Source organism: Canis lupus, chromosome 3 (assembly GCF_048164855.1).
Source record: "Canis lupus baileyi chromosome 3, mCanLup2.hap1, whole genome shotgun sequence".
Classification (NCBI taxonomy): Eukaryota; Metazoa; Chordata; class Mammalia; order Carnivora; family Canidae; genus Canis; species Canis lupus.
Window position 1 is genome coordinate 62967779 of NC_132840.1, and position 9244 is coordinate 62977022.

Below are 9244 nucleotides of genomic sequence, written 5' to 3' on the forward strand. Positions count from 1 at the left end.
AGAAGAAACATCTCACTTTTGCTGAGTGCAGCCTGCTTCTCCATTTCTTACAGATTTCTTTCATCCTTGCCTGTGCTCCTCACACACTCCTTTTGGATGTGCCATCTGTTCCCTGTTGGGATCCTGAATAAATAGTAATTTGAATCATGAGTAGCCCCGGGAAACAGCCTCAAAGTGGGATTCCGGGATTGGATTGCTCTTCTCTTTGATGGATATAGAAATAGCTTCCTTGGTGGTGGAACTGGATACCCATGGCCACAGGTGATTTCATGCTTACATTTATACAAGTGGTGGTGTGGAGTGGTGGAGGACAGCAAGTTGGAGGACCACGCCGAGGGCTGTGGCATGTCGTCACTATGGCCGTGGTAGGGGTTACAGAGACTGTCAGGGGGCATTTGTTTTGGATATCTAGGGTATGCACATGGAAAGAGGGTAGGTTGAAAGCAAGGGCAAAACATGAGAAAACTTAAGGCAGCATGAGGGGATTATCTTGTCTTTTGTTGCCAACAGAAGCAGCCCCTCCTGTCTGAGGGAGCGTCTTACCCCACCCTCCACGCCCCTCCCAAGGGAAAAGGTTTCAGTGACTTCACCTAAGACAATTGAAGGATAACAGTAATCCTCATGAAGGATAACAGTAATCCTCATGAAGGATAACAGTAATCCTCAGATCCTTGTTGTCATCCATCTTTACTTCCTGGAAAGTAATAAGATGCCAGCATACCCCAAACAGAAGTCTAGGGTCGGGTCCAAGAGAAGATGCTTGTGCAGAAGAGTTGCAGGATATCACCACTGAACACTGGCATGAGTCTAGGGATGAGTATGGGAGTTTGAGTCTTAAGAGTATTTAGTCAGAAGGGAGGACAGAAGGTGGACCAACACTGACACAGGTGCACTCCCACAGAAAGTGTGATGTAATGTGTTGCCTTGAGAACCTGGGCATGGTGGGAATAGTGACTCAATGACCACCTACAGTCGATGAGGTTGATAGGCTGGAACTTCCCTGGCTCACTATAAAAGGAAGACTGAAGTCCTAGGGAGATGGATATGTGAGTCTGTTCTGTGGACACCAGCTTTTTTACCACAAACTTGGTGGCTTACAAGAACTAAAACATACTCCCTCACAGTTCTGGAGGCCAGAAATACAAATTTAGTTTCACTGGGCTGAGCTTAAGGTGTCCGCAGAGCCGTGCTCCATCAGGACACCCAGGGTTCTCAGGGGGAGAGTCTGTTCCTTGCCTCAGGTAGCTCCTGGTGGCTGCCATTGTCCTTTGGCCTGTGTCCACATCACTCCAGTCTGTCTCCATGGACACACTACCTCCACTTTTGTCAAATCTCCCTTTGCCTCTCTCCTAGAAGGATGCTTGGGATTCCATTTAGGGCTCATTCAGGTAATCCAGGATTCAAGATTCTTAAGTAAATCTGATTGATGGGACTTAGATTCCAGGCAATAGGACTTAATTTCTTTGATGGCCATTATCCAAACTACTACATGTCCTTCCACAGAGATATGATTAAACGGTGCTAGCTCCATGCCATGGGATGCTAACCAGTGAGCAATGAAAAGGAACACACTATTGATACATATTATAGCCTGAATGAATCTCCAGAGAATTATGCTGACAGGAAAAAAAAAAAAAAGCAAATCCTGAAAGTTTCAAACTGTGATTCTATGTATATAACATTCTTGGGATGACAAAATTATAGAAATGGAGAGCAGATCAGTGATGGCCACGGTGAAGGAAGTGGTGGGGCTGGGTAGGGGGGTGGAGGTGACTGTTGTAAAAGGACATGAGGGATCCCTCTGGAGAAGAGGGAGAGGTCGGTGGTATTGCTGGAGTGCATCAAAATCAAAATCCTGATTGTGATACAGTTTTGCAGGCAGAGTGTACGCAGGGTATCTGTAGTATTCTAGAGTCACACACAGTCTCAGCAACATCACATCCGCCCCCTTCCTCCAACTGTTCCCACAGCTCTGGCTCGTGTCCCGTCCCTGCAGTGGAGCCGTGTTCTAACCAGGACACTGGTCAGCCACCCCAGCCACTCACTCGTCGGAGGCACGGCTCCTGGGGTTCTTGCGTCCAGTACCACTGTGAGCTGCTTCAGAGCTAGTCTGCCCCAGGGCCGGTACAGCTGGCAGCTGTTTCTCCCACCTGCCACCACCCTTCTACTTGTTTTATTTCGTAGCCTTGTGTGTACCTGGTGTCTGCACATCTGCCCCGTGTTCCCTCTTAAATCCAAGCCTGAGGGGTTTTTCTCTCCCACGTATCCGTAAAGCATGGTTCTTAATCTCATTTATGAATGACGTTCACATCGCTAAAGCTCACAGTGAGGTCTCATTAACTAATTGGCACTATTTTACAGACACAATAATTCCCTTTTCTTAAAAAAAGATTTTTATTTATTTGAGAGAGAGTGAACGAGCACAAGCGGAGGCAGCGGGGAGAGAGAAGCAGACTCCCTGCTAAGCAGGGAGTCCAACGCGGACTTGAATGTGGACTCGATCCCAGGACCCCGAAATCACGACCTCAGCCAAAGGCAGACGCTTCATGAATGGAGCCACCCGGGCACCCTATTCCACCCTCCCTCCCCCCCCCCTTTTTAAATATTATTTTCCCCTCACAGAGTTGGAAGGGCATGGCTGGTCACTTTTTCCTCCTCCCACCCCTGTGACCACTGCTTACCAGTCTGTTGGTTCCTTGATTGGTTCCAGCCCTGATCCTGGTCCTGGCGCCTCACCTGTTGTCCACCTGTACTTAGTCTTGGTGACCTCAGCCAGCCTGGGGCTTCTCATTGGTGGTTGGCCAGGGCCTCTGAGTCTTCATCTTCCGCCCAGAGCTTTAATGTCTCCCGACTCGTGACTCCCCTGTGCACTATACACATGCTCTTGACCCCTACCCAGCCTCTGTTACCTCCTTGGCTTCACCTCCGCGTACCCTCCCCTCCTTTCCATGGTCCATGCCAGGCAAGCTCCTGCAGCAAGCTTTGTGCTGGCTTCGCCTCTGGAATGTTCCTCCACGCAGCTACGCGACTCTCTCCCTCTTTCCCATCATAGCTTTGCTCAGCCCATACCTCATCAGCGGGACCTTTTCCTGACTGCAGCATCTAAGGCTGAAAGGGGCTCCTTCCCCCACCCCAACACCCGGCCTCCCTTCCCAGGTTCTTTTCCTTGCCTGCTTGCTATCTCTCCTGCTGTGGCCCCTGCTGGACTATAAGCACCGTGGCTTGCAAGGATGACACTAGCTTGGTTCACCAGGCTTTCTTTGGCATCCTACAACAGGGCCTCTCTCGGTCGAAGGCTTAAAAACCATGTGCTGAATGAGTAAATGCTGGGATTATGTATTCATTTGCCAGGGCTGCCATAATAAAGTATCCAAGACTTGAATGGCTTAACTCACAGAAATGTATTTTCTCATAGCATTGATCCGGGTGTGGGCAGCATGGGCTTCTTCTGAGGCTTCTCTCCGTGGCCTGAGGACCAACCCCTTCCTGCTGTCTTCACCTGGGCTTCCTTCTGTACATGTTTGGTACCTACTCTCTTAGGACAATGGTTATATTGCATTAGAACCACCTTAATGACTCATGTAACCTTCATTATCCTTTTAGGATATGATGTCCAGATACAGTCAGTCACATGGGTGGTTAGAGCTTCAATGTACGAATTTGTGTGTGTGTGTGGGGGGGGGGAGGGTGTTGCAAATTCGTTCCATAACAGGTTCCCATCTATAGTACCTATGTTGTTTTCACTTCTCAGATGGGTTTTCTCTGTTTCCCGTTACCCCCATTTGTGCTCACCCAGTGCTAATCCTCATTTGCCCTTTTCTCAAGCTGTAACTGTGTTTATCTGTAGAGTGATTCTCTCTTCCCTCTACCTCTAGACTCTCAGTTCCTGGCATTGTTTTAACACTTGAATTACATTCTCATCTTGAACATCATAACCTCCCTATAAGGTAAGCATGATTACTCTCATTGCAAGAATATACAATTGTAGGCAGTGTTTCTGAGGTCACAGTACTAGTAGATGGTGTCATTCTGATTTTAACTTGATTCTCATGGGCTCAAGAGCCTACTTTCTTCTACCACACAGTCACCAAGATGAATAGGGAAAAATCATACTTCCGCTTTATATATTATAAGCAGTGGTACCCTTAAAGTTGGTGTCACATTTCCAGAAATGGGATTAAATTTAGAATCTGAGTAATTATACCCACAGGTTGAATTTGAACCTCATGTCTGTTTTTTTTTTCTTTAACCGCTGCAATTTCTATTATCCTTAATGATTATCTAAATTTATTCTTCCCTTTGTAAAATTTAGCAACTAAGAATACTAAGAAAGTGTTTCCTTTTTAAAGGTCAGAATTATACAATGAATTCATAATGTCAAGGCAATAGCTGTTATTTTATTCTAAAATATACAGGAAAAGGTCATAGCTTTTGTTATAAGAGTTTAACATGTGTTCTTGATAACATGCCAGAGCTCTATTGGTGAAAAACCATCATAGGCTTTGAAAGCCAGTTATTTATAGTTTGGAGAATATCAATTTGGATTCAGCTCATTGTTTAAAATAGAAATTAAAATTTTTCTCCATCAACTTTATATTTTAGAATGAGCTTTGCTTTGAGAAGTATATTAAATATGCATTAAAAATTAATTTCCAATGGATACAAGTTGTACAATCATTAAATTGACAGGGAAGTGGGTGTCAAAACTTTTCATTTTGATATGTAGATGGCAATATGATAGGTCATGTGTGGCTCCTTATACCTGTTGAGCTTCGGTCTTCATTTACTGTTTCCAAACGATTGCTCTGAGCTTACGGGTATTGATTAAGTGACCACATAATGGTTGTTTTAAGTTGGCATCAAGGGTGCAGAGATGATTCTTAGGTTGCACATGAGGAAACTGTTGATTCCCTCCTTCTACATCTGCATAGCTCCTAAAAATGTAAGGCTAGACCCTTTTATCCAAATAAATTTTGTTCAAAGCAAGTGCGCCTTGCGTATAAGCTAAAGACTTAAATAATAATCAATACTTTTGGAGTCTGATATTAATTTAGGGATTTAAAATAGGTCTAGAATAAGCTTGTAGACACTAATATACCTACAATTACTGGTAATTAAAACAAGGAAATAGCCTGAATCTCCAAGCATAAAATACTGTTGTTTCCCTAGGAACTTATCATGTTAAGTTGACCATTAAGTTGAATAAAAGCATTAATCTTTTGGTAACTTGGAAGAGATAAGCATACTATCTGAGCCTAGTAAGGTTTGGTAGATATCTTTGTTGTAGATCTATTTTCTTTAATGATCAAAGAATTAATTTGAGGTTTATCTCTTTTACATGAGTATTCAGGATTAAGATAAGTAACCTGAAGGAAATGAATTAAGACCATCTTAGTACTGAGCTAGACTAGAAAAATCAGATCCTAGAGTCATGATAAAGATAGTTTGAACATCCCTTTTCACCAATAAAAAGAAGTACAATTCTTGGATGGCAGTCATCGTGTGGAGGAGACTTTCTGGGGTTCTCTCCAAAAATGGAGTGTGATTTTGAGTCAAGGAAGCAGCCTCACTGAATCTGCTTTCATAGAAATGATGGTTCAGAAATCAGTACAGTTGTCTGTTGGAACTGTCTTTGGCAAAACATCTTTAGGAATGATTAATTTACTGAAGGGAAAAAAATTACCTCTTTCTGAAACTTAATCACATTTGTATTTAGAATTATTAAAAATAGTATTGCTAAAAATGGCTGATAAATTATAAGTCAAGATGAATTTGTCAAGTTATCAAATGGAAAGTGTTCCCAAGGCAGTTATTTTATGATTTACAAGAAAATGAATCTATGTCCTTAGTGCATTTATGTTACATCCTATTCACTTGTGTTTCATACTGTGTGTATGTATGTGTGTGTGAAATGTGCAGTATTTGATCATTTAAAAGCTGCTCTAATTTAGAAAAAGTCAGCTAGAAACAAATGCAATACATTATGTCCAAAGTAATCATGCAGATTTTCCATTATGAGAAATAGTTCATTTATTTCAAATGAATTTTCTTTTCTCTTTCCTTTTGTTTTTAACAAGTCAAGTCATAGAAGAATATTTTCTTTCTGCTAACCTTGAGACAGTGCAAGGGCAGATTTGTATCAGATTACATGGCCCATATTTATGAGGAACCTAGGAAATTAAAGCCACTTAGATAAAAAACTTAGTGGAGGGGATCCCTGGGTGGCGCAGCGGTTTGGCACCTGCCTTTGGCCCAGGGCACGATCCTGGAGACCCGGGATCGAATCCCACGTCGGGCTCCCGGTGCATGGAGCCTGCTTCTCCCTCTGCCTATGTCTCTGCCTCTCTCTCTCTCTCTCTCTCTCTCTCTCTGTGACTATCATAAAAAAAAAAAACTTAGTGGAGAATTACAATGAGTTTGGATTTTTCAACAACATTCTGTTAAGGAAACCTTTTATGTACTGGGTTCATTTTATAGAGCGAACTATATTTTCTGGTTATAAGAAGGAGTTTTAGCTACCACGAAGTCTGTATATCCAATCAAAACTTTTAGCCCATCATATTCTTAATCTACCAGAATTTTTTCACTGGGTAAACCAAATTAAATAATGCCATTGCCCTCCTTAAAAAGCGGGATTAGCTCCCTTTTATCTTGCAGGTTCAACCATAAAATCCTTAATAAGACATACAACACTCTAGTCCCGAGCCCTCCAGATCTTCATTTCTCTGCTGTAATTGCACCTGCTCCTCACTGCTCACCACACCCTCCAACTCTTCACTCTCCCTCTTCAGTCCCAGTTTTTTTTTTCCATCTTCTTGGTCTTGTTTAAATTCATAACCACTAATGCCTAATGGGCTCTAGTGCTGCCCTGCAGTTGTATTGCATTTCTCTGGTCCGTTCACCCAGATGACTATTCCACACCTTTCCTTCACTCCTCCAGCCCCTAATACATCAGTCTTGATCCTTGTTCTTAGCTGATTCCTTTGTTTCCTATTCCACTGAAAAAACGGAATCATTCAGAGGAGCCCTTCCACACCTTCCCCAAGCTCCATTCACCACATCGACCCATCCTGCTGCACCAGCTCCCCTTCACTCTGCTGTCCCTCCTGCTACTAGAAAGGTATTATCCATGCTCCTGCCAAGGGTAGCCCCTCTGATCTTACATTAGATTCAGTTAGATTCATTAGATTGAATTCCTTCTCCCCTTACTTAGGAAGTTACTTTAGCAATTCTTACCTCCTTGGCATGTTGCCTTCCCCTCTTGACTGCATCATCCTCTAAAGCACAGAAACATGTTCTGCCCTTCCCATAAGAAAAAGAAAAAAATTCCTTTCTTGATCTCATCCCTCACCCTTAGATCCAGTCCCATGTTTCTCTTCCCCCTTTCTGTCAAAACTGGAGATACATTCATTATTTCCAGTTTCTCTCCTCCATGACCTCTGAAGCTTCAGAACAGGCTTCTCTTTTTCAAAGATAATGAAGACCTCCATAGTTTTTCATCATTTTTTGGGCAATGCTAGCCTTCATTCTTTATTCTTAGCCTTCATCTTACTGACCTATCGAAATATTTAGGTCAGTGCAAATGCTCTCTGTTGGGGACTATTTGGATCCTTCCCTAAATTTATATGTTAAACTCTCTGTACCATATAATGGTATTAGGAGGTGGGACATTATTAGATGCCATCCTGAGGGTGATGTCCTTATGGATGGGATTAATGCCCTTATAATAAGGATCATGAGGGAGCTTGCCTCCTTTCTCTGCTTCTGCCACGTGAGGACACAAAGAGAAATCTGCACCCCAGAAGACAGCTCTCCCCACAACCCAACCATGCTACTCCCTGATCCTAGACTTCCAGACTCCAAAACTGAGAAATAAATTTGTGTTTTTATAAGCCCCCATACCACATATGGTATTCTGTTATATTAGCCAGAACTAAGACACTCTCTTTGATGTGGTTTCCTCTCTTGGCTTGCAGGATTCTGCATCAGTCAGATCTCCCCTTCTACATGGTCAGTGTTTTCTCAATCTCTTTGTTGGGTCCTGTTGTCTCCCCAAACTGTAAATGTTGAAGGCTCCCAGGTCTCACTCCACACTGAGTCTCTTTTCTCTGTTATCATTCTCTTAAATACATTTTCCACTGATTATCCCTAAATCTCAATCTGCAGCCTAGACCCTCCCCTGAACTCCAGCTTCCTATTTCTCTATTTGACATCTTCACCTGTACATCCACCAATCATCTCAAACACGTTATATTCAAAACGGAAACCTTCATCCTCTTAGAACCTTCTCATTCCACAGTAATTTCTCCATAATAAATGTAAATTCTAGATTTCCAGGTGTTTGGTTTAAAAATCCTGAAATTTTTTCAACTCCCTGCTTTGTTTTATACCCTACCGTTATTTCCAGTCCGTCAGCAGGTACTGTCGACCTTACCTTAAAAACGCATCTAAATCGGACTACTTTTCATCCTCTCCAAAATTACAACTCTGGTCAAAGCCACCATCATTCTTCACCTAGAACGTTGCAGCAGCCTTCTCATTGGTATCCTGCTCTCTTCCTCTTTAACTTACAATTTTATTTTTTAACACAGAGGCCAAAATCGCCCTTTAAAAACTGAGGTCTGGGGCAGCCTGGGTAGCTCAGTGGTTTAGCGCCACCTTCAGCCCAGGGCCTGATCCTGGGGACCCGGTATTGAGTCGGTTGGGCTCCCTGCAAGGAGCCTGCTTCTCCCTCTGCTTGTGTCTTTGCCTCTCTCTCTCTGTGTCTCTCATGAATAAGTAAATAAAATCCTTTTTAAAAAAATAAAAACTGAGATCTGATTATGTGACTCTTCCACTAAAAAATTCTGCATTGTCTTCCAACTCTGCCAAACTAAAACCCGAAGTCTTACCATGGCTTATGATATCTTATATTTTCCATTCTCCCCTTGGTACATCTTTGATCTTATTTTCTATCAGTCTCTCTTTCCCTTCTCTGCACCACCTGTTATTACCTCTTTGTTGTTCTTCAAACTCACCAACTTTTTATCTCAGAAACTTTACAAGAAACTTGGCAAGCATTTCCCAGATATACACATGGATTGCTTCCTTCCCTCCTTCTGGCCCTTGAGCAAATACTATCTTGTCAGTAAAGCTTTCCCTGACCACCGTAATTAAAATTACACCTTCTTTCCTAACTTCAATTTCCCATACTCATCCTGAGCTCATATATTAATCATTTTGCTTATGTTTTTGGTAAATTATC